The 24,390-nt window shown below is 43.4% G+C and overlaps 21 non-coding genes across 21 annotated transcripts in view; all 21 read right to left on the reverse strand.

Moving 5' to 3' along the window:
* LOC136726211 (5S ribosomal RNA) overlaps positions 1-62 on the reverse strand; it is a 119-nt gene extending 57 nt beyond the window's left edge. Inside the window, exon 1 of the ribosomal RNA XR_010808037.1 lies at positions 1-62. This exon is cut by the window's left edge and continues 57 nt beyond it. This is a non-coding gene — a ribosomal RNA (5S ribosomal RNA).
* Positions 63-1,128: 1,066 nt separating this feature from the next.
* Positions 1,129-1,247, reverse strand: LOC136726247 (5S ribosomal RNA). The gene has a single exon (XR_010808069.1). It is a non-coding gene; the product is annotated as a 5S ribosomal RNA (ribosomal RNA).
* A 1,066-nt stretch (positions 1,248-2,313) lies between these two features.
* LOC136726206 (5S ribosomal RNA) lies at positions 2,314-2,432 on the reverse strand. The gene has a single exon (XR_010808032.1). It is a non-coding gene; the product is annotated as a 5S ribosomal RNA (ribosomal RNA).
* Positions 2,433-3,488: 1,056 nt separating this feature from the next.
* LOC136726212 (5S ribosomal RNA) lies at positions 3,489-3,607 on the reverse strand. The gene has a single exon (XR_010808038.1). It is a non-coding gene; the product is annotated as a 5S ribosomal RNA (ribosomal RNA).
* A 1,056-nt stretch (positions 3,608-4,663) lies between these two features.
* On the reverse strand, positions 4,664-4,782 carry LOC136726214 (5S ribosomal RNA). The gene has a single exon (XR_010808039.1). It is a non-coding gene; the product is annotated as a 5S ribosomal RNA (ribosomal RNA).
* Positions 4,783-5,838: 1,056 nt separating this feature from the next.
* Positions 5,839-5,957, reverse strand: LOC136726239 (5S ribosomal RNA). The gene has a single exon (XR_010808062.1). It is a non-coding gene; the product is annotated as a 5S ribosomal RNA (ribosomal RNA).
* Positions 5,958-7,013: 1,056 nt separating this feature from the next.
* LOC136726237 (5S ribosomal RNA) lies at positions 7,014-7,132 on the reverse strand. Its single transcript, XR_010808060.1, has one exon. It is a non-coding gene; the product is annotated as a 5S ribosomal RNA (ribosomal RNA).
* Positions 7,133-8,188: 1,056 nt separating this feature from the next.
* Positions 8,189-8,307, reverse strand: LOC136726215 (5S ribosomal RNA). The gene has a single exon (XR_010808040.1). It is a non-coding gene; the product is annotated as a 5S ribosomal RNA (ribosomal RNA).
* A 1,056-nt stretch (positions 8,308-9,363) lies between these two features.
* On the reverse strand, positions 9,364-9,482 carry LOC136726216 (5S ribosomal RNA). The gene has a single exon (XR_010808041.1). It is a non-coding gene; the product is annotated as a 5S ribosomal RNA (ribosomal RNA).
* Positions 9,483-10,538: 1,056 nt separating this feature from the next.
* LOC136726243 (5S ribosomal RNA) lies at positions 10,539-10,657 on the reverse strand. The gene has a single exon (XR_010808066.1). It is a non-coding gene; the product is annotated as a 5S ribosomal RNA (ribosomal RNA).
* A 1,066-nt stretch (positions 10,658-11,723) lies between these two features.
* On the reverse strand, positions 11,724-11,842 carry LOC136726244 (5S ribosomal RNA). Its single transcript, XR_010808067.1, has one exon. It is a non-coding gene; the product is annotated as a 5S ribosomal RNA (ribosomal RNA).
* A 1,066-nt stretch (positions 11,843-12,908) lies between these two features.
* LOC136726225 (5S ribosomal RNA) lies at positions 12,909-13,027 on the reverse strand. The gene has a single exon (XR_010808049.1). It is a non-coding gene; the product is annotated as a 5S ribosomal RNA (ribosomal RNA).
* Positions 13,028-14,093: 1,066 nt separating this feature from the next.
* LOC136726238 (5S ribosomal RNA) lies at positions 14,094-14,212 on the reverse strand. The gene has a single exon (XR_010808061.1). It is a non-coding gene; the product is annotated as a 5S ribosomal RNA (ribosomal RNA).
* A 1,055-nt stretch (positions 14,213-15,267) lies between these two features.
* LOC136726217 (5S ribosomal RNA) lies at positions 15,268-15,386 on the reverse strand. Its single transcript, XR_010808042.1, has one exon. It is a non-coding gene; the product is annotated as a 5S ribosomal RNA (ribosomal RNA).
* Positions 15,387-16,442: 1,056 nt separating this feature from the next.
* Positions 16,443-16,561, reverse strand: LOC136726219 (5S ribosomal RNA). The gene has a single exon (XR_010808044.1). It is a non-coding gene; the product is annotated as a 5S ribosomal RNA (ribosomal RNA).
* Positions 16,562-17,617: 1,056 nt separating this feature from the next.
* LOC136726227 (5S ribosomal RNA) lies at positions 17,618-17,736 on the reverse strand. The gene has a single exon (XR_010808051.1). It is a non-coding gene; the product is annotated as a 5S ribosomal RNA (ribosomal RNA).
* A 1,056-nt stretch (positions 17,737-18,792) lies between these two features.
* Positions 18,793-18,911, reverse strand: LOC136726220 (5S ribosomal RNA). The gene has a single exon (XR_010808045.1). It is a non-coding gene; the product is annotated as a 5S ribosomal RNA (ribosomal RNA).
* Positions 18,912-19,967: 1,056 nt separating this feature from the next.
* On the reverse strand, positions 19,968-20,086 carry LOC136726245 (5S ribosomal RNA). The gene has a single exon (XR_010808068.1). It is a non-coding gene; the product is annotated as a 5S ribosomal RNA (ribosomal RNA).
* Positions 20,087-21,152: 1,066 nt separating this feature from the next.
* LOC136726250 (5S ribosomal RNA) lies at positions 21,153-21,271 on the reverse strand. The gene has a single exon (XR_010808072.1). It is a non-coding gene; the product is annotated as a 5S ribosomal RNA (ribosomal RNA).
* A 1,066-nt stretch (positions 21,272-22,337) lies between these two features.
* Positions 22,338-22,456, reverse strand: LOC136726221 (5S ribosomal RNA). The gene has a single exon (XR_010808046.1). It is a non-coding gene; the product is annotated as a 5S ribosomal RNA (ribosomal RNA).
* Positions 22,457-23,522: 1,066 nt separating this feature from the next.
* Positions 23,523-23,641, reverse strand: LOC136726251 (5S ribosomal RNA). The gene has a single exon (XR_010808073.1). It is a non-coding gene; the product is annotated as a 5S ribosomal RNA (ribosomal RNA).
* Positions 23,642-24,390: the final 749 nt, after the last annotated feature.

Consider the following 24,390-nt stretch of genomic DNA (forward strand, 5'->3'; position numbering starts at 1 on the left):
AGCCTGCTTAGCTTCCGAGATCGGACGAGATCGGGCGTATTCAGGCTAGTATGGCCGTAAGCCAGGGAGGCTGTCCCTGACGCTCTACTTAAAGGGAAGGCAATATCCGTTTCTGCCGTTCATACTTACAGTTGAACTGTCTCTCTACTCTAAAGCCCGGGACACACCAGCGCGCCGCAGACAGTCCCTGCTAACACGCCACGTTGTGGCAACATTGTGGCAACGTTGTGCGTTAGCTGGGGTGCCACACCAGACCGGAACTATATATTACAAAACGAACACATTGTCTTGATAAAACAGCTGTAATTGAGTGCCTGACACGCCAGTCAAGCGCAATCTTGAGAAGGTGTGCATTTCAGTAAGGATTTCAATTGACATGCAGTATGAAACTGAAAGGAGGTTGCATCACTATGATGCATAACATTGCATGTATTGTATTTTCAAGTGTGTGCATTCATCCTGTTGTCATTTTGTTTTGAAAGCAGAAGAATCATTCAACAGGTTGCTGAGACAAATGTAAACCAGTAAAACATATGAAGAGAAACAAACCTTGAATATAAGTTCAGTTGTTTAAACATTTGACAAACTATGGTGAGGGGGTAAGAAAACATACAAATCCAGCAGCTCCTGTATTTCAATACACCAGAACCCAACATTATTGGCGAGTCGGGTAGTCCATCATCACAGTTCGAGGGCAGGCATCATTTCAGTAATTTCATCCCGTTGCATTCACATCCGTGCCTTGAATGAGATTGAATGTGATCTTTGCTCTCAAGTATGTTCCCAAGTTTTACACTTTCGTGCTTTGCATGAATGGGAATGGAACCGTGTGTGTTGAATGAGGCTCCTTGTGAGCACTGAACTTTGTCCGGTGGAGTTCCTTTTTGTGTTGCTGTAATTGTGTCATTTCTCGATGAGAAAGATTAGGCAACATTTAGTCACTTCTAGCCATGATGCTCAATTTATTTACGAATGTACCCTAGTTACTAGGGACCGTTTACGTTGGAGAACAAGATCTATTGTATGCCTGTGTATTTGGGGAAGTCAAATCTGAAATAATGATGAAATTGCGTGTATCCAAAGTTAAAACTCGTGATTTGTCGCCCTCTGGTGTGTAAAAGATGCAAAAGCTTACAGCACCTGGTATTCCCAGGTGGTCTCCCATACAAGTACTGACCAGGCCCAAGCCTCCTTAGCTTCCGAGATCGGACGAGATCGGGCGTATTCAGGCTAGTATGGCCGTAAGCCAGGGAGGCTGTCCCTGACGCTCTACTTAAAGGGAAGGCAATATCCGTTTCTGCCGTTCATACTTACAGTTGAACTGTCTCTCTACTCTAAAGCCCGGGACACACCAGCGCGCCGCAGACAGTCCCTGCTAACACGCCACGTTGTGGCAACATTGTGGCAACGTTGTGCGTTAGCTGGGGTGCCACACCAGACCGGAACTATATATTACAAAACGAACACATTGTCTTGATAAAACAGCTGTAATTGAGTGCCTGACACGCCAGTCAAGCGCAATCTTGAGAAGGTGTGCATTTCAGTAAGGATTTCAATTGACATGCAGTATGAAACTGAAAGGAGGTTGCATCACTATGATGCATAACATTGCATGTATTGTATTTTCAAGTGTGTGCATTCAACCTTTTGTCATTTTGTTTTGAAAGCAGAAGAATCATTCAACAGGTTGCTGAGACAAATGTAAACCAGTAAAACATATGAAGAGAAACAAACCTTGAATATAAGTTCAGTTGTTTAAACATTTGACAAACTATGGTGAGGGGGTAAGAAAACACACAAATCAAGCAGCTCCTGTATTTCAATACACCAGAACCCAATATTATTGGCGAGTCGGGTAGTCCATCATCACAGTTCGAGGGCAGGCATCATTTCAGTAATTTCATCCCGTTGCATTCACATCCGTGCCTTGAATGAGATTGAATGTGATCTTTGCTCTCAAGTATGTTCCCAAGTTTTACACTTTCGTGCTTTGCATGAATGGGAATGGAACCGTGTGTGTTGAATGAGGCTCCTTGTGAGCACTGATCTTTGTCCGGTGGAGTTCCTTTTTGTGTTGCTGTAATTGTGTCATTTCTCGATGAGAAAGATTAGGCAACATTTAGTCACTTCTAGCCATGATGCTCAATTTATTTACGAATGTACCCTAGTTACTAGGGACCGTTTACGTTGGAGAACAAGATCTATTGTATGCCTGTGTATTTGGGGAAGTCAAATCTGAAATAATGATGAAATTGCGTGTATCCAAAGTTAAAACTCGTGATTTGTCGCGCTCTGGTGTGTAAAAGATGCAAAAGCTTACAGCACCTGGTATTCCCAGGCGGTCTCCCATCCAAGTACTGACCAGGCCTGAGCCTGCTTAGCTTCCGAGATCGGACGAGATCGGGCGTATTCAGGCTAGTATGGCCGTAAGCCAGGGAGGCTGTCCCTGACGCTCTACTTAAAGGGATGGCAATATCCGTTTCTGCCGTTCATACTTACAGTTGAACTGTCTCTCTACTCTAAAGCCCGGGACACACCAGCGCGCCGCAGACAGTCCCTGCTAATATGCCACGTTGTGGCAACGTTGTGCGTTAGCTGGGGTGCCACACCAGACCGGAACTATATTTTACAAAACGAACACATTTGTCTTGATAAAACAGCTGTAATTGAGTGCCTGACACGCCAGTCAAGCGCAATCTTGAGAAGGTGTGCATTTCAGTAAGGATTTCAATTGACATGCAGTATGAAACTGAAAGGAGGTTGCATCACTATGATGCATAACATTGCATGTATTGTATTTTCAAGTGTGTGCATTCATCCTGTTGTCATTTTGTTTTGAAAGCAGAAGAATCATTCAACAGGTTGCTGAGACAAATGTAAACCAGTAAAACATATGAAGAGAAACAAACCTTGAATATAAGTTCAGTTGTTTAAACATTTGACAAACTATGGTGAGGGGGTAAGAAAACACACAAATCCAGCAGCTCCTGTATTTCAATACACCAGAACCCAATATTATTGGCGAGTCGGGTAGTCCATCATCACAGTTCGAGGGCAGGCATCATTTCAGTAATTTCATCCCGTTGCATTCACATCCGTGCCTTGAATGAGATTGAATGTGATCTTTGCTCTCAAGTATGTTCCCAAGTTTTACACTTTCGTGCTTTGCATGAATGGGAATGGAACCGTGTGTGTTGAATGAGGCTCCTTGTGAGCACTGATCTTTGTCCGGTGGAGTTCCTTTTTGTGTTGCTGTAATTGTGTCATTTCTCGATGAGAAAGATTAGGCAACATTTAGTCACTTCTAGCCATGATGCTCAATTTATTTACGAATGTACCCTAGTTACTAGGGACCGTTTACGTTGGAGAACAAGATCTATTGTATGCCTGTGTATTTGGGGAAGTCAAATCTGAAATAATGATGAAATTGCGTGTATCCAAAGTTAAAACTCATGATTTGTCGCCCTTTGGTGTGTAAAAGATGCAAAAGCTTACAGCACCTGGTATTCCCAGGCGGTCTCCCATCCAAGTACTGACCAGGCCCGAGCCTGCTTAGCTTCCGAGATCGGACGAGATCGGGCGTATTCAGGCTAGTATGGCCGTAAGCCAGGGAGGCTGTCCCTGACGCTCTACTTAAAGGGATGGCAATATCCGTTTCTGCCGTTCATACTTACAGTTGAACTGTCTCTCTACTCTAAAGCCCGGGACACACCAGCGCGCCGCAGACAGTCCCTGCTAATATGCCACGTTGTGGCAACGTTGTGCGTTAGCTGGGGTGCCACACCAGACCGGAACTATATTTTACAAAACGAACACATTTGTCTTGATAAAACAGCTGTAATTGAGTGCCTGACACGCCAGTCAAGCGCAATCTTGAGAAGGTGTGCATTTCAGTAAGGATTTCAATTGACATGCAGTATGAAACTGAAAGGAGGTTGCATCACTATGATGCATAACATTGCATGTATTGTATTTTCAAGTGTGTGCATTCATCCTGTTGTCATTTTGTTTTGAAAGCAGAAGAATCATTCAACAGGTTGCTGAGACAAATGTAAACCAGTAAAACATATGAAGAGAAACAAACCTTGAATATAAGTTCAGTTGTTTAAACATTTGACAAACTATGGTGAGGGGGTAAGAAAACACACAAATCCAGCAGCTCCTGTATTTCAATACACCAGAACCCAATATTATTGGCGAGTCGGGTAGTCCATCATCACAGTTCGAGGGCAGGCATCATTTCAGTAATTTCATCCCGTTGCATTCACATCCGTGCCTTGAATGAGATTGAATGTGATCTTTGCTCTCAAGTATGTTCCCAAGTTTTACACTTTCGTGCTTTGCATGAATGGGAATGGAACCGTGTGTGTTGAATGAGGCTCCTTGTGAGCACTGATCTTTGTCCGGTGGAGTTCCTTTTTGTGTTGCTGTAATTGTGTCATTTCTCGATGAGAAAGATTAGGCAACATTTAGTCACTTCTAGCCATGATGCTCAATTTATTTACGAATGTACCCTAGTTACTAGGGACCGTTTACGTTGGAGAACAAGATCTATTGTATGCCTGTGTATTTGGGGAAGTCAAATCTGAAATAATGATGAAATTGCGTGTATCCAAAGTTAAAACTCGTGATTTGTCGCGCTCTGGTGTGTAAAAGATGCAAAAGCTTACAGCACCTGGTATTCCCAGGCGGTCTCCCATCCAAGTACTGACCAGGCCCGAGCCTGCTTAGCTTCCGAGATCGGACGAGATCGGGCGTATTCAGGCTAGTATGGCCGTAAGCCAGGGAGGCTGTCCCTGACGCTCTACTTAAAGGGATGGCAATATCCGTTTCTGCCGTTCATACTTACAGTTGAACTGTCTCTCTACTCTAAAGCCCGGGACACACCAGCGCGCCGCAGACAGTCCCTGCTAATATGCCACGTTGTGGCAACGTTGTGCGTTAGCTGGGGTGCCACACCAGACCGGAACTATATTTTACAAAACGAACACATTTGTCTTGATAAAACAGCTGTAATTGAGTGCCTGACACGCCAGTCAAGCGCAATCTTGAGAAGGTGTGCATTTCAGTAAGGATTTCAATTGACATGCAGTATGAAACTGAAAGGAGGTTTCATCACTATGATGCATAACATTGCATGTATTGTATTTTCAAGTGTGTGCATTCATCCTGTTGTCATTTTGTTTTGAAAGCAGAAGAATCATTCAACAGGTTGCTGAGACAAATGTAAACCAGTAAAACATATGAAGAGAAACAAACCTTGAATATAAGTTCAGTTGTTTAAACATTTGACAAACTATGGTGAGGGGGTAAGAAAACACACAAATCCAGCAGCTCCTGTATTTCAATACACCAGAACCCAATATTATTGGCGAGTCGGGTAGTCCATCATCACAGTTCGAGGGCAGGCATCATTTCAGTAATTTCATCCCGTTGCATTCACATCCGTGCCTTGAATGAGATTGAATGTGATCTTTGCTCTCAAGTATGTTCCCAAGTTTTACACTTTCGTGCTTTGCATGAATGGGAATGGAACCGTGTGTGTTGAATGAGGCTCCTTGTGAGCACTGATCTTTGTCCGGTGGAGTTCCTTTTTGTGTTGCTGTAATTGTGTCATTTCTCGATGAGAAAGATTAGGCAACATTTAGTCACTTCTAGCCATGATGCTCAATTTATTTACGAATGTACCCTAGTTACTAGGGACCGTTTACGTTGGAGAACAAGATCTATTGTATGCCTGTGTATTTGGGGAAGTCAAATCTGAAATAATGATGAAATTGCGTGTATCCAAAGTTAAAACTCGTGATTTGTCGCGCTCTGGTGTGTAAAAGATGCAAAAGCTTACAGCACCTGGTATTCCCAGGCGGTCTCCCATCCAAGTACTGACCAGGACCGAGCCTGCTTAGCTTCCGAGATCGGACGAGATCGGGCGTATTCAGGCTAGTATGGCCGTAAGCCAGGGAGGCTGTCCCTGACGCTCTACTTAAAGGGATGGCAATATCCGTTTCTGCCGTTCATACTTACAGTTGAACTGTCTCTCTACTCTAAAGCCCGGGACACACCAGCGCGCCGCAGACAGTCCCTGCTAATATGCCACGTTGTGGCAACGTTGTGCGTTAGCTGGGGTGCCACACCAGACCGGAACTATATTTTACAAAACGAACACATTTGTCTTGATAAAACAGCTGTAATTGAGTGCCTGACACGCCAGTCAAGCGCAATCTTGAGAAGGTGTGCATTTCAGTAAGGATTTCAATTGACATGCAGTATGAAACTGAAAGGAGGTTGCATCACTATGATGCATAACATTGCATGTATTGTATTTTCAAGTGTGTGCATTCATCCTGTTGTCATTTTGTTTTGAAAGCAGAAGAATCATTCAACAGGTTGCTGAGACAAATGTAAACCAGTAAAACATATGAAGAGAAACAAACCTTGAATATAAGTTCAGTTGTTTAAACATTTGACAAACTATGGTGAGGGGGTAAGAAAACACACAAATCCAGCAGCTCCTGTATTTCAATACACCAGAACCCAATATTATTGGCGAGTCGGGTAGTCCATCATCACAGTTCGAGGGCAGGCATCATTTCAGTAATTTCACCCCGTTGCATTCACATCCGTGCCTTGAATGAGATTGAATGTGATCTTTGCTCTCAAGTATGTTCCCAAGTTTTACACTTTCGTGCTTTGCATGAATGGGAATGGAACCGTGTGTGTTGAATGAGGCTCCTTGTGAGCACTGATCTTTGTCCGGTGGAGTTCCTTTTTGTGTTGCTGTAATTGTGTCATTTCTCGATGAGAAAGATTAGGCAACATTTAGTCACTTCTAGCCATGATGCTCAATTTATTTACGAATGTACCCTAGTTACTAGGGACCGTTTACGTTGGAGAACAAGATCTATTGTATGCCTGTGTATTTGGGGAAGTCAAATCTGAAATAATGATGAAATTGCGTGTATCCAAAGTTAAAACTCGTGATTTGTCGCGCTCTGGTGTGTAAAAGATGCAAAAGCTTACAGCACCTGGTATTCCCAGGCGGTCTCCCATTCAAGTACTGACCAGGCCCGAGCCTGCTTAGCTTCCGAGATCGGACGAGATCGGGCGTATTCAGACTAGTATGGCCGTAAGCCAGGGAGGCTGTCCCTGACGCTCTACTTAAAGGGATGGCAATATCCGTTTCTGCCGTTCATACTTACAGTTGAACTGTCTCTCTACTCTAAAGCCCGGGACACACCAGCGCGCCGCAGACAGTCCCTGCTAATATGCCACGTTGTGGCAACGTTGTGCGTTAGCTGGGGTGCCACACCAGACCGGAACTATATTTTACAAAACGAACACATTTGTCTTGATAAAACAGCTGTAATTGAGTGCCTGACACGCCAGTCAAGCGCAATCTTGAGAAGGTGTGCATTTCAGTAAGGATTTCAATTGACATGCAGTATGAAACTGAAAGGAGGTTGCATCACTATGATGCATAACATTGCATGTATTGTATTTTCAAGTGTGTGCATTCATCCTGTTGTCATTTTGTTTTGAAAGCAGAAGAATCATTCAACAGGTTGCTGAGACAAATGTAAACCAGTAAAACATATGAAGAGAAACAAACCTTGAATATAAGTTCAGTTGTTTAAACATTTGACAAACTATGGTGAGGGGGTAAGAAAACACACAAATCCAGCAGCTCCTGTATTTCAATACACCAGAACCCAATATTATTGGCGAGTCGGGTAGTCCATCATCACAGTTCGAGGGCAGGCATCATTTCAGTAATTTCATCCCGTTGCATTCACATCCGTGCCTTGAATGAGATTCAATGTGATCTTTGCTCTCAAGTATGTTCCCAAGTTTTACACTTTCGTGCTTTGCATGAATGGGAATGGAACCGTGTGTGTTGAATGAGGCTCCTTGTGAGCACTGATCTTTGTCCGGTGGAGTTCCTTTTTGTGTTGCTGTAATTGTGTCATTTCTCGATGAGAAAGATTAGGCAACATTTAGTCACTTCTAGCCATGATGCTCAATTTATTTACGAATGTACCCTAGTTACTAGGGACCGTTTACGTTGGAGAACAAGATCTATTGTATGCCTGTGTATTTGGGGAAGTCAAATCTGAAATAATGATGAAATTGCGTGTATCCAAAGTTAAAACTCGTGATTTGTCGCGCTCTGGTGTGTAAAAGATGCAAAAGCTTACAGCACCTGGTATTCCCAGGCGGTCTCCCATCCAAGTACTGACCAGGCCCGAGCCTGCTTAGCTTCCGAGATCGGACGAGATCGGGCGTATTCAGGCTAGTATGGCCGTAAGCCAGGGAGGGTGTCCCTGACGCTCTACTTAAAGGGATGGCAATATCCGTTTCTGCCGTTCATACTTACAGTTGAACTGTCTCTCTACTCTAAAGCCCGGGACACACCAGCGCGCCGCAGACAGTCCCTGCTAATATGCCACGTTGTGGCAACGTTGTGCGTTAGCTGGGGTGCCACACCAGACCGGAACTATATTTTACAAAACGAACACATTTGTCTTGATAAAAGAGCTGTAATTGAGTGCCTGACACGCCAGTCAAGCGCAATCTTGAGAAGGTGTGCATTTCAGTAAGGATTTCAATTGACATGCAGTATGAAACTGAAAGGAGGTTGCATCACTATGATGCATAACATTGCATGTATTGTATTTTCAAGTGTGTGCATTCATCCTGTTGTCATTTTGTTTTGAAAGCAGAAGAATCATTCAACAGGTTGCTGAGACAAATGTAAACCAGTAAAACATATGAAGAGAAACAAACCTTGAATATAAGTTCAGTTGTTTAAACATTTGACAAACTATGGTGAGGGGGTAAGAAAACACACAAATCCAGCAGCTCCTGTATTTCAATACACCAGAACCCAATATTATTGGCGAGTCGGGTAGTCCATCATCACAGTTCGAGGGCAGGCATCATTTCAGTAATTTCACCCCGTTGCATTCACATCCGTGCCTTGAATGAGATTGAATGTGATCTTTGCTATCAAGTATGTTCCCAAGTTTTACACTTTCGTGCTTTGCATGAATGGGAATGGAACCGTGTGTGTTGAATGAGGCTCCTTGTGAGCACTGATCTTTGTCCGGTGGAGTTCCTTTTTGTGTTGCTGTAATTGTGTCATTTCTCGATGAGAAAGATTAGGCAACATTTAGTCACTTCTAGCCATGATGCTCAATTTATTTACGAATGTACCCTAGTTACTAGGGACCGTTTACGTTGGAGAACAAGATCTATTGTATGCCTGTGTATTTGGGGAAGTCAAATCTGAAATAATGATGAAATTGCGTGTATCCAAAGTTAAAACTCGTGATTTGTCGCGCTCTGGTGTGTAAAAGATGCAAAAGCTTACAGCACCTGGTATTCCCAGGCGGTCTCCCATCCAAGTACTGACCAGGCCCGAGCCTGCTTAGCTTCCGAGATCGGACGAGATCGGGCGTATTCAGGCTAGTATGGCCGTAAGCCAGGGAGGGTGTCCCTGACGCTCTACTTAAAGGGATGGCAATATCCGTTTCTGCCGTTCATACTTACAGTTGAACTGTCTCTCTACTCTAAAGCCCGGGACACACCAGCGCGCCGCAGACAGTCCCTGCTAATATGCCACGTTGTGGCAACGTTGTGCGTTAGCTGGGGTGCCACACCAGACCGGAACTATATTTTACAAAACGAACACATTTGTCTTGATAAAACAGCTGTAATTGAGTGCCTGACACGCCAGTCAAGCGCAATCTTGAGAAGGTGTGCATTTCAGTAAGGATTTCAATTGACATGCAGTATGAAACTGAAAGGAGGTTGCATCACTATGATGCATAACATTGCATGTTTTGTATTTTCAAGTGTGTGCATTCATCCTGTTGTCATTTTGTTTTGAAAGCAGAAGAATCATTCAACAGGTTGCTGAGACAAATGTAAACCAGTAAAACATATGAAGAGAAACAAACCTTGAATATAAGTTCAGTTGTTTAAACATTTGACAAACTATGGTGAGGGGGTAAGAAAACACACAAATCCAGCAGCTCCTGTATTTCAATACACCAGAACCCAATATTATTGGCGAGTCGGGTAGTCCATCATCACAGTTCGAGGGCAGGCATCATTTCAGTAATTTCATCCCGTTGCATTCACATCCGTGCCTTGAATGAGATTCAATGTGATCTTTGCTCTCAAGTATGTTCCCAAGTTTTACACTTTCGTGCTTTGCATGAATGGGAATGGAACCGTGTGTGTTGAATGAGGCTCCTTGTGAGCACTGAACTTTGTCCGGTGGAGTTCCTTTTTGTGTTGCTGTAATTGTGTCATTTCTCGATGAGAAAGATTAGGCAACATTTAGTCACTTCTAGCCATGATGCTCAATTTATTTACAAATGTACACTAGTTACTAGGGACCGTTTACGTTGGAGAACAAGATCTATTGTATGCCTGTGTATTTGGGGAAGTCAAATCTGAAATAATGATGAAATTGCGTGTATCCAAAGTTAAAACTTGTGATTTGTCGCCCTTTGGTGTGTAAAAGATGCAAAAGCTTACAGCACCTGGTATTCCCAGGCGGTCTCCCATCCAAGTACTGACAAGGCCCGAGCCTGCTTAGCTTCCGAGATCGGACGAGATCGGGCGTATTCAGGCTAGTATGGCCGTAAGCCAGGGAGGCTGTCCCTGACGCTCTACTTAAAGGGAAGGCAATATCCGTTTCTGCCGTTCATACTTACAGTTGAACTGTCTCTCTACTCTAAAGCCCGGGACACACCAGCGCGCCGCAGACAGTCCCTGCTAACACGAAACGTTGTGGCAACATTGTGGCAACGTTGTGCGTTAGCTGGGGTGCCACACCAGACCGGAACTATATATTACAAAACGAACACATTGTCTTGATAAAACAGCTGTAATTGAGTGCCTGACACGCCAGTCAAGCGCAATCTTGAGAAGGTGTGCATTTCAGTAAGGATTTCAATTGACATGCAGTATGAAACTGAAAGGAGGTTGCATCACTATGATGCATAACATTGCATGTATTGTATTTTCAAGTGTGTGCATTCATCCTGTTGTCATTTTGTTTTGAAAGCAGAAGAATCATTCAACAGGTTGCTGAGACAAATGTAAACCAGTAAAACATATGAAGAGAAACAAACCTTGAATATAAGTTCAGTTGTTTAAACATTTGACAAACTATGGTGAGGGGGTAAGAAAACACACAAATCCAGCAGCTCCTGTATTTCAATACACCAGAACCCAATATTATTGGCGAGTCGGGTAGTCCATCATCACAGTTCGAGGGCAGGCATCATTTCAGTAATTTCATCCCGTTGCATTCACATCCGTGCCTTGAATGAGATTCAATGTGATCTTTGCTCTCAAGTATGTTCCCAAGTTTTACACTTTCGTGCTTTGCATGAATGGGAATGGAACCGTGTGTGTTGAATGAGGCTCCTTGTGAGCACTGAACTTTGTCCGGTGGAGTTCCTTTTTGTGTTGCTGTAATTGTGTCATTTCTCGATGAGAAAGATTAGGCAACATTTAGTCACTTCTAGCCATGATGCTCAATTTATTTACAAATGTACACTAGTTACTAGGGACCGTTTACGTTGGAGAACAAGATCTATTGTATGCCTGTGTATTTGGGGAAGTCAAATCTGAAATAATGATGAAATTGCGTGTATCCAAAGTTAAAACTTGTGATTTGTCGCCCTTTGGTGTGTAAAAGATGCAAAAGCTTACAGCACCTGGTATTCCCAGGCGGTCTCCCATCCAAGTACTGACAAGGCCCGAGCCTGCTTAGCTTCCGAGATCGGACGAGATCGGGCGTATTCAGGCTAGTATGGCCGTAAGCCAGGGAGGCTGTCCCTGACGCTCTACTTAAAGGGAAGGCAATATCCGTTTCTGCCGTTCATACTTACAGTTGAACTGTCTCTCTACTCTAAAGCCCGGGACACACCAGCGCGCCGCAGACAGTCCCTGCTAACACGAAACGTTGTGGCAACATTGTGGCAACGTTGTGCGTTAGCTGGGGTGCCACACCAGACCGGAACTATATATTACAAAACGAACACATTGTCTTGATAAAACAGCTGTAATTGAGTGCCTGACACGCCAGTCAAGCGCAATCTTGAGAAGGTGTGCATTTCAGTAAGGATTTCAATTGACATGCAGTATGAAACTGAAAGGAGGTTGCATCACTATGATGCATAACATTGCATGTATTGTATTTTCAAGTGTGTGCATTCATCCTGTTGTCATTTTGTTTTGAAAGCAGAAGAATCATTCAACAGGTTGCTGAGACAAATGTAAACCAGTAAAACATATGAAGAGAAACAAACCTTGAATATAAGTTCAGTTGTTTAAACATTTGACAAACTATGGTGAGGGGGTAAGAAAACACACAAATCCAGCAGCTCCTGTATTTCAATACACCAGAAGCCAATATTATTGGCGAGTCGGGTAGTCCATCATCACAGTTCGAGGGCAGGCATCATTTCAGTAATTTCATCCCGTTGCATTCACATCCGTGCCTTGAATGAGATTCAATGTGATCTTTGCTCTCAAGTATGTTCCCAAGTTTTACACTTTCGTGCTTTGCATGAATGGGAATGGAACCGTGTGTGTTGAATGAGGCTCCTTGTGAGCACTGAACTTTGTCCGGTGGAGTTCCTTTTTGTGTTGCTGTAATTGTGTCATTTCTCGATGAGAAAGATTAGGCAACATTTAGTCACTTCTAGCCATGATGCTCAATTTATTTACAAATGTACACTAGTTACTAGGGACCGTTTACGTTGGAGAACAAGATCTATTGTATGCCTGTGTATTTGGGGAAGTCAAATCTGAAATAATGATGAAATTGCGTGTATCCAAAGTTAAAACTTGTGATTTGTCGCCCTTTGGTGTGTAAAAGATGCAAAAGCTTACAGCACCTGGTATTCCCAGGCGGTCTCCCATCCAAGTACTGACCAGGCCCGAGCCTGCTTAGCTTCCGAGATCGGACGAGATCGGGCGTATTCAGGCTAGTATGGCCATAAGCCAGGGAGGCTGTCCCTGACGCTCTACTTAAAGGGAAGGCAATATCCGTTTCTGCCATTCATACTTACAGTTGAACTGTCTCTCTACTCTAAAGCCCGGGACACACCAGCGCGCCGCAGACAGTCCCTGCTAACACGCCACGTTGTGGCAACATTGTGGCAACGTTGTGCGTTAGCTGGGGTGCCACACCAGACCGGAACTATATATTACAAAACGAACACATTGTCTTGATAAAACAGCTGTAATTGAGTGCCTGACACGCCAGTCAAGCGCAATCTTGAGAAGGTGTGCATTTCAGTAAGGATTTCAATTGACATGCAGTATGAAACTGAAAGGAGGTTGCATCACTATGATGCATAACATTGCATGTATTGTATTTTCAAGTGTGTGCATTCATCCTTTTGTCATTTTGTTTTGAAAGCAGAAGAATCATTCAACAGGTTGCTGAGACAAATGTAAACCAGTAAAACATATGAAGAGAAACAAACCTTGAATATAAGTTCAGTTGTTTAAACATTTGACAAACTATGGTGAGGGGGTAAGAAAACACACAAATCCAGCAGCTCCTGTATTTCAATACACCAGAACCCAATATTATTGGCGAGTCGGGTAGTCCATCATCACAGTTCGAGGGCAGGCATCATTTCAGTAATTTCATCCCGTTGCATTCACATCCGTGCCTTGAATGAGATTGAATATGATCTTTGCTCTCAAGTATGTTCCCAAGTTTTACACTTTCGTGCTTTGCATGAATGGGAATGGAACCGTGTGTGTTGAATGAGGCTCCTTGTGAGCACTGAACTTTGTCCGGTGGAGTTCCTTTTTGTGTTGCTATAATTGTGTCATTTCTCGATGAGAAAGATTAGGCAACATTTAGTCACTTCTAGCCATGATGCTCAATTTATTTACAAATGTACACTAGTTACTAGGGACCGTTTACGTTGGAGAACAAGATCTATTGTATGCCTGTGTATTTGGGGAAGTCAAATCTGAAATAATGATGAAATTGCGTGTATCCAAAGTTAAAACTTGTGATTTGTCGCCCTTTGGTGTGTAAAAGATGCAAAAGCTTACAGCACCTGGTATTCCCAGGCGGTCTCCCATCCAAGTACTGACCAGGCCAGAGCCTGCTTAGCTTCCGAGATCGGACGAGATCGGGCGTATTCAGGCTAGTATGGCCATAAGCCAGGGAGGCTGTCCCTGACGCTCTACTTAAAGGGAAGGCAATATCCGTTTCTGCCATTCATACTTACAGTTGAACTGTCTCTCTACTCTAAAGCCCGGGACACACCAGCGCGCCGCAGACAGTCCCTGCTAACACGAAACGTTGTGGCAACGTTGTGCGTTAGCTGGGGTGCCACACCAGACCGGAACTATATTTTACAAAACGAACACATTGTCTTGATAATACAGCTGTAATTGAGTGCCTGACACGCCAGTCAAGCGCAATCTTGAGAAGGTGTGCATTTCAGTAAGGATTTCAATTGACATGCAGTATGAAACTGAAAGGAGGTTGCATCACTATGATGCATAACATTGCATGTATTGTATTTTCAAGTGTGTGCATTCATCCTGTTGTCATTTTGTTTTGAAAGCAGAAGAATCATTCAACAGGTTGCTGAGACAAATGTAAACCAGTAAAACATATGAAGAGAAACAAACCTTGAATATAAGTTCAGTTGTTTAAACATTTGACAAACTATGGTGAGGGGGTAAGAAAACACACAAATCCAGCAGCTCCTGTATTTCAATACACCAGAACCCAATATTATTGGCGAGTCGGGTAGTCCATCATCACAGTTCGAGGGCAGGCATCATTTCAGTAATTTCATCCCGTTGCATTCACATCCGTGCCTTGAATGAGATTGAATGTGATCTTTGCTCTCAAGTATGTTCCCAAGTTTTACACTTTCGTGCTTTGCATGAATGGGAATGGAACCGTGTGTGTTGAATGAGGCTCCTTGTGAGCACTGATCTTTGTCCGGTGGAGTTCCTTTTTGTGTTGCTGTAATTGTGTCATTTCTCGATGAGAAAGATTAGGCAACATTTAGTCACTTCTAGCCATGATGCTCAATTTATTTACGAATGTACCCTAGTTACTAGGGACCGTTTACGTTGGAGAACAAGATCTATTGTATGCCTGTGTATTTGGGGAAGTCAAATCTGAAATAATGATGAAATTGCGTGTATCCAAAGTTAAAACTCGTGATTTGTCGCCCTTTGGTGTGTAAAAGATGCAAAAGCTTACAGCACCTGGTATTCCCAGGCGGTCTCCCATCCAAGTACTGACCAGGCCCGAGCCTGCTTAGCTTCCGAGATCGGACGAGATCGGGCGTATTCAGGCTAGTATGGCCGTAAGCCAGGGAGGCTGTCCCTGACGCTCTACTTAAAGGGATGGCAATATCCGTTTCTGCCGTTCATACTTACAGTTGAACTGTCTCTCTACTCTAAAGCCCGGGACACACCAGCGCGCCGCAGACAGTCCCTGCTAATATGCCACGTTGTGGCAACGTTGTGCGTTAGCTGGGGTGCCACACCAGACCGGAACTATATTTTACAAAACGAACACATTTGTCTTGATAAAACAGCTGTAATTGAGTGCCTGACACGCCAGTCAAGCGCAATCTTGAGAAGGTGTGCATTTCAGTAAGGATTTCAATTGACATGCAGTATGAAACTGAAAGGAGGTTGCATCACTATGATGCATAACATTGCATGTATTGTATTTTCAAGTGTGTGCATTCATCCTGTTGTCATTTTGTTTTGAAAGCAGAAGAATCATTCAACAGGTTGCTGAGACAAATGTAAACCAGTAAAACATATGAAGAGAAACAAACCTTGAATATAAGTTCAGTTGTTTAAACATTTGACAAACTATGGTGAGGGGGTAAGAAAACACACAAATCCAGCAGCTCCTGTATTTCAATACACCAGAACCCAATATTATTGGCGAGTCGGGTAGTCCATCATCACAGTTCGAGGGCAGGCATCATTTCAGTAATTTCATCCCGTTGCATTCACATCCGTGCCTTGAATGAGATTGAATGTGATCTTTGCTCTCAAGTATGTTCCCAAGTTTTACACTTTCGTGCTTTGCATGAATGGGAATGGAACTGTGTGTGTTGAATGAGGCTCCTTGTGAGCACTGATCTTTGTCCGGTGGAGTTCCTTTTTGTGTTGCTGTAATTGTGTCATTTCTCGATGAGAAAGATTAGGCAACATTTAGTCACTTCTAGCCATGATGCTCAATTTATTTACGAATGTACCCTAGTTACTAGGGACCGTTTACGTTGGAGAACAAGATCTATTGTATGCCTGTGTATTTGGGGAAGTCAAATCTGAAATAATGATGAAATTGCGTGTATCCAAAGTTAAAACTCGTGATTTGTCGCGCTCTGGTGTGTAAAAGATGCAAAAGCTTACAGCACCTGGTATTCCCAGGCGGTCTCCCATCCAAGTACTGACCAGGCCCGAGCCTGCTTAGCTTCCGAGATCGGACGAGATCGGGCGTATTCAGGCTAGTATGGCCGTAAGCCAGGGAGGCTGTCCCTGACGCTCTACTTAAAGGGATGGCAATATCCGTTTCTGCCGTTCATACTTACAGTTGAACTGTCTCTCTACTCTAAAGCCCGGGACACACCAGCGCGCCGCAGACAGTCCCTGCTAATATGCCACGTTGTGGCAACGTTGTGCGTTAGCTGGGGTGCCACACCAGACCGGATCTATATTTTACAAAACGAACACATTTGTCTTGATAAAACAGCTGTAATTGAGTGCCTGACACGCCAGTCAAGCGCAATCTTGAGAAGGTGTGCATTTCAGTAAGGATTTCAATTGACATGCAGTATGAAACTGAAAGGAGGTTGCATCACTATGATGCATAACATTGCATGTATTGTATTTTCAAGTGTGTGCATTCATCCTGTTGTCATTTTGTTTTGAAAGCAGAAGAATCATTCAACAGGTTGCTGAGACAAATGTAAACCAGTAAAACATATGAAGAGAAACAAACCTTGAATATAAGTTCAGTTGTTTAAACATTTGACAAACTATGGTGAGGGGGTAAGAAAACACACAAATCCAGCAGCTCCTGTATTTCAATACACCAGAACCCAATATTATTGGCGAGTCGGGTAGTCCATCATCACAGTTCGAGGGCAGGCATCATTTCAGTAATTTCACCCCGTTGCATTCACATCCGTGCCTTGAATGAGATTGAATGTGATCTTTGCTCTCAAGTATGTTCCCAAGTTTTACACTTTCGTGCTTTGCATGAATGGGAATGGAACCGTGTGTGTTGAATGAGGCTCCTTGTGAGCACTGATCTTTGTCCGGTGGAGTTCCTTTTTGTGTTGCTGTAATTGTGTCATTTCTCGATGAGAAAGATTAGGCAACATTTAGTCACTTCTAGCCATGATGCTCAATTTATTTACGAATGTACCCTTGTTACTAGGGACCGTTTACGTTGGAGAACAAGATCTATTGTATGCCTGTGTATTTGGGGAAGTCAAATCTGAAATAATGATGAAATTGCGTGTATCCAAAGTTAAAACTCGTGATTTGTCGCGCTCTGGTGTGTAAAAGATGCAAAAGCTTACAGCACCTGGTATTCCCAGGGGGTCTCCCATTCAAGTACTGACCAGGCCCGAGCCTGCTTAGCTTCCGAGATCGGACGAGATCGGGCGTATTCAGGCTAGTATGGCCGTAAGCCAGGGAGGCTGTCCCTGACGCTCTACTTAAAGGGATGGCAATATCCGTTTCTGCCGTTCATACTTACAGTTGAACTGTCTCTCTACTCTAAAGCCCGGGACACACCAGCGCGCCGCAGACAGTCCCTGCTAATATGCCACGTTGTGGCAACGTTGTGCGTTAGCTGGGGTGCCACACCAGACCGGAACTATATTTTACAAAACGAACACATTTGTCTTGATAAAACAGCTGTAATTGAGTGCCTGACACGCCAGTCAAGCGCAATCTTGAGAAGGTGTGCATTTCAGTAAGGATTTCAATTGACATGCAGTATGAAACTGAAAGGAGGTTGCATCACTATGATGCATAACATTGCATGTATTGTATTTTCAAGTGTGTGCATTCATCCTGTTGTCATTTTGTTTTGAAAGCAGAAGAATCATTCAACAGGTTGCTGAGACAAATGTAAACCAGTAAAACATATGAAGAGAAACAAACCTTGAATATAAGTTCAGTTGTTTAAACATTTGACAAACTATGGTGAGGGGGTAAGAAAACACACAAATCCAGCAGCTCCTGTATTTCAATACACCAGAACCCAATATTATTGGCGAGTCGGGTAGTCCATCATCACAGTTCGAGGGCAGGCATCATTTCAGTAATTTCACCCCGTTGCATTCACATCCGTGCCTTGAATGAGATTGAATGTGATCTTTGCTCTCAAGTATGTTCCCAAGTTTTACACTTTCGTGCTTTGCATGAATGGGAATGGAACCGTGTGTGTTGAATGAGGCTCCTTGTGAGCACTGATCTTTGTCCGGTGGAGTTCCTTTTTGTGTTGCTGTAATTGTGTCATTTCTCGATGAGAAAGATTAGGCAACATTTAGTCACTTCTAGCCATGATGCTCAATTTATTTACGAATGTACCCTAGTTACTAGGGACCGTTTACGTTGGAGAACAAGATCTATTGTATGCCTGTGTATTTGGGGAAGTCAAATCTGAAATAATGATGAAATTGCGTGTATCCAAAGTTAAAACTCGTGATTTGTCGCGCTCTGGTGTGTAAAAGATGCAAAAGCTTACAGCACCTGGTATTCCCAGGCGGTCTCCCATCCAAGTACTGACCAGGCCCGAGCCTGCTTAGCTTCCGAGATCGGACGAGATCGGGCGTATTCAGGCTAGTATGGCCGTAAGCCAGGGAGGCTGTCCCTGACGCTCTACTTAAAGGGATGGCAATATCCGTTTCTGCCGTTCATACTTACAGTTGAACTGTCTCTCTACTCTAAAGCCCGGGACACACCAGCGCGCCGCAGACAGTCCCTGCTAATATGCCACGTTGTGGCAACGTTGTGCGTTAGCTGGGGTGCCACACCAGACCGGAACTATATTTTACAAAACGAACACATTTGTCTTGATAAAACAGCTGTAATTGAGTGCCTGACACGCCAGTCAAGCGCAATCTTGAGAAGGTGTGCATTTCAGTAAGGATTTCAATTGACATGCAGTATGAAACTGAAAGGAGGTTGCATCACTATGATGCATAACATTGCATGTTTTGTATTTTCAAGTGTGTGCATTCATCCTGTTGTCATTTTGTTTTGAAAGCAGAAGAATCATTCAACAGGTTGCTGAGACAAATGTAAACCAGTAAAACATATGAAGAGAAACAAACCTTGAATATAAGTTCAGTTGTTTAAACATTTGACAAACTATGGTGAGGGGGTAAGAAAACACACAAATCCAGCAGCTCCTGTATTTCAATACACCAGAACCCAATATTATTGGCGAGTCGGGTAGTCCATCATCACAGTTCGAGGGCAGGCATCATTTCAGTAATTTCATCCCGTTGCATTCACATCCGTGCCTTGAATGAGATTCAATGTGATCTTTGCTCTCAAGTATGTTCCCAAGTTTTACACTTTCGTGCTTTGCATGAATGGGAATGGAACCGTGTGTGTTGAATGAGGCTCCTTGTGAGCACTGAACTTTGTCCGGTGGAGTTCCTTTTTGTGTTGCTGTAATTGTGTCATTTCTCGATGAGAAAGATTAGGCAACATTTAGTCACTTCTAGCCATGATGCTCAATTTATTTACAAATGTACAATAGTTACTAGGGACCGATTACGTTGGAGAACAAGATCTATTGAATGCCTGTGTATTTGGGGAAGTCAAATCTGAAATAATGATGAAATTGCGTGTATCCAAAGTTAAAACTTGTGATTTGTCGCCCTTTGGTGTGTAAAAGATGCAAAAGCTTACAGCACCTGGTATTCCCAGGCGGTCTCCCATCCAAGTACTGACAAGGCCCGAGCCTGCTTAGCTTCCGAGATCGGACGAGATCGGGCGTATTCAGGCTAGTATGGCCGTAAGCCAGGGAGGCTGTCCCTGACGCTCTACTTAAAGGGAAGGCAATATCCGTTTCTGCCGTTCATACTTACAGTTGAACTGTCTCTCTACTCTAAAGCCCGGGACACACCAGCGCGCCGCAGACAGTCCCTGCTAACACGAAACGTTGTGGCAACATTGTGGCAACGTTGTGCGTTAGCTGGGGTGCCACACCAGACCGGAACTATATATTACAAAACGAACACATTGTCTTGATAAAACAGCTGTAATTGAGTGCCTGACACGCCAGTCAAGCGCAATCTTGAGAAGGTGTGCATTTCAGTAAGGATTTCAATTGACATGCAGTATGAAACTGAAAGGAGGTTGCATCACTATGATGCATAACATTGCATGTATTGTATTTTCAAGTGTGTGCATTCATCCTGTTTACATTTTGTTTTGAAAGCAGAAGAATCATTCAACAGGTTGCTGAGACAAATGTAAACCAGTAAAACATATGAAGAGAAACAAACCTTGAATATAAGTTCAGTTGTTTAAACATTTGACAAACTATGGTGAGGGGGTAAGAAAACACACAAATCCAGCAGCTCCTGTATTTCAATACACCAGAAGCCAATATTATTGGCGAGTCGGGTAGTCCATCATCACAGTTCGAGGGCAGGCATCATTTCAGTAATTTCATCCCGTTGCATTCACATCCGTGCCTTGAATGAGATTCAATGTGATCTTTGCTCTCAAGTATGTTCCCAAGTTTTACACTTTCGTGCTTTGCATGAATGGGAATGGAACCGTGTGTGTTGAATGAGGCTCCTTGTGAGCACTGAACTTTGTCCGGTGGAGTTCCTTTTTGTGTTGCTGTAATTGTGTCATTTCTCGATGAGAAAGATTAGGCAACATTTAGTCACTTCTAGCCATGATGCTCAATTTATTTACAAATGTACACTAGTTACTAGGGACCGTTTACGTTGGAGAACAAGATCTATTGTATGCCTGTGTATTTGGGGAAGTCAAATCTGAAATAATGATGAAATTGCGTGTATCCAAAGTTAAAACTTGTGATTTGTCGCCCTTTGGTGTGTAAAAGATGCAAAAGCTTACAGCACCTGGTATTCCCAGGCGGTCTCCCATCCAAGTACTGACCAGGCCCGAGCCTGCTTAGTTTCCGAGATCGGACGAGATTGGGCGTATTCAGGCTAGTATGGCCGTAAGCCAGGGAGGCTGTCCCTGACGCTCTACTTAAAGGGAAGGCAATATCCGTTTCTGCCGTTCATACTTACAGTTGAACTGTCTCTCTACTCTAAAGCCCGGGACACACCAGCGCGCCGCAGACAGTCCCTGCTAACACGCCACGTTGTGGCAACATTGTGGCAACGTTGTGCGTTAGCTGGGGTGCCACACCAGACCGGAACTATATATTACAAAACGAACACATTGTCTTGATAAAACAGCTGTAATTGAGTGCCTGACACGCCAGTCAAGCGCAATCTTGAGAAGGTGTGCATTTCAGTAAGGATTTCAATTGACATGCAGTATGAAACTGAAAGGAGGTTGCATCACTATGATGCATAACATTGCATGTATTGTATTTTCAAGTGTTTGCATTCATCCTGTTGTCATTTTGTTTTGAAAGCAGAAGAATCATTCAACAGGTTGCTGAGACAAATGTAAACCAGTAAAACATATGAAGAGAAACAAACCTTGAATATAAGTTCAGTTGTTTAAACATTTGACAAACTATGGTGAGGGGGTAAGAAAACACACAAATCCAGCAGCTCCTGTATTTCAATACACCAGAACCCAATATTATTGGCGAGTCGGGTAGTCCATCATCACAGTTCGAGGGCAGGCATCATTTCAGTAATTTCATCCCGTTGCATTCACATCCGTGCCTTGAATGAGATTCAATGTGATCTTTGCTCTCAAGTATGTTCCCAAGTTTTACACTTTCGTGCTTTGCATGAATGGGAATGGAACCGTGTGTGTTGAATGAGGCTCCTTGTGAGCACTGAACTTTGTCCGGTGGAGTTCCTTTTTGTGTTGCTGTAATTGTGTCATTTCTCGATGAGAAAGATTAGGCAACATTTAGTCACTTCTAGCCATGATGCTCAATTTATTTACGAATGTACCCTAGTTACTAGGGACCGTTTACGTTGGAGAACAAGATCTAATGTATGCCTGTGTATTTGGGGAAGTCAAATCTGAAATAATGATGAAATTGCGTGTATCCAAAGTTAAAACTCGTGATTTGTCGCCCTCTGGTGTGTAAAAGATGCAAAAGCTTACAGCACCTGGTATTCCCAGGCGGTCTCCCATCCAAGTACTGACCAGGCCCGAGCCTGCTTAGCTTCCGAGATCGGACGAGATCGGGCGTATTCAGGCTAGTATGGCCGTAAGCCAGGGAGGCTGTCCCTGACGCTCTACTTAAAGGGAAGGCAATATCCGTTTCTGCCGTTCATACTTACAGTTGAACTGTCTCTCTACTCTAAAGCCCGGGACACACCAGCGCGCCGCAGACAGTCCCTGCTAACACGCCACGTTGTGGCAACATTGTGGCAACGTTGTGCGTTAGCTGGGGTGCCACACCAGACCGGAACTATATATTACAAAACGAACACATTGTCTTGATAAAACAGCTGTAATTGAGTGCCTGACACGCCAGTCAAGCGCAATCTTGACAAGGTGTGCATTTCAGTAAGGATTTCAATTGACATGCAGTATGAAACTGAAAGGAGGTTGCATCACTATGATGCATAACATTGCATGTATTGTATTTTCAAGTGTGTGCATTCATCCTGTTGTCATTTTGTTTTGAAAGCAGAAGAATCATTCAACAGGTTGCTGAGACAAATGTAAACCAGTAAAACATATGAAGAGAAACAAACCTTGAATATAAGTTCAGTTGTTTAAACATTTGACAAACTATGGTGAGGGGGTAAGAAAACATACAAATCCAGCAGCTCCTGTATTTCAATACACCAGAACCCAACATGATTGGCGAGTCGGGTAGTCCATCATCACAGTTCGAGGGCAGGCATCATTTCAGTAATTTCATCCCGTTGCATTCACATCCGTGCCTTGAATGAGATTGAATGTGATCTTTGCTCTCAAGTATGTTCCCAAGTTTTACACTTTCTTGCTTTGCATGAATGGGAATGGAACCGTGTGTGTTGAATGAGGCTCCTTGTGAGCACTGAACTTTGTCCGGTGGAGTTCCTTTTTGTGTTGCTGTAATTGTGTCATTTCTCGATGAGAAAGATTAGGCAACATTTAGTCACTTCTAGCCATGATGCTCAATTTAGTTACGAATGTACCCTAGTTACTAGGGACCGTTTACGTTGGAGAACAAGATCTATTGTATGCCTGTGTATTTGGGGAAGTAAAATCTGAAATAATGATGAAATTGTGTGTATCCAAAGTTAAAACTCGTGATTTGTCGCCCTCTGGTGTGTAAAAGGTGCAAAAGCTTACAGCACCTGGTATTCCCAGGCGGTCTCCCATCCAAGTGCTGACCAGGCCCGAGCCTGCTTGGCTTCCGAGATCGGACGAGATCGGGCGTATTCAGGCTAGAATGGCCATAAGCCAGGGAGGCTGTTCCTGACGCTCTACTTAAAGGGAAGGCAATATCCGTTTCTGCCGTTCATACTTACAGTTGAACTGTCTCTCTACTCTAAAGCCCGGGACACACCAGCGCGCCGCAGACTGTCCCTGCTAACACGCCACGTTGTGGCAACGTTGTGCGTTAGCTGGGGTGCCACACCAGACCGGAACTATATTTTACAAAACGAACACATTGTCTTGATAAAACAGCTGTAATTGAGTGCCTGACACGCCAGTCAAGCGCAATCTTGAGAAGGTGTGCATTTCAGTAAGGATTTCAATTGACATGCAGTATGAAACTGAAAGGAGGTTGCATCACTATGATGCATAACATTGCATGTAGTGTATTTTCAAGTGTGTGCATTCATCCTGTTGTCATTTTGTTTTGAAAGCAGATGAATCATTCAACAGGTTGCTGAGACAAATGTAAACCAGTAAAACATATGAAGAGAAACAAACCTTGAATATAAGTTCAGTTGTTTAAACATTTGACAAACTATGGTGAGGCGGTAAGAAAACACACAAATCCAGCAGCTCCTGTATTTCAATACACCAGAACCCAATATTATTGGCGAGTCGGGTAGTCCATCATCACAGTTCGAGGGCAGGCATCATTTCAGTAATTTCATCCCGTTGCATTCACATCCGTGCCTTGAATGAGATTGAATGTGATCTTTGCTCTCAAGTACGTTCCCAAGTTTTACACTTTCGTGCTTTGCATGAATGGGAATG

The sequence above is a fragment of the Amia ocellicauda genome, unplaced genomic scaffold (assembly GCF_036373705.1).
Source record: "Amia ocellicauda isolate fAmiCal2 unplaced genomic scaffold, fAmiCal2.hap1 HAP1_SCAFFOLD_245, whole genome shotgun sequence".
Taxonomy (NCBI): Eukaryota; Metazoa; Chordata; class Actinopteri; order Amiiformes; family Amiidae; genus Amia; species Amia ocellicauda.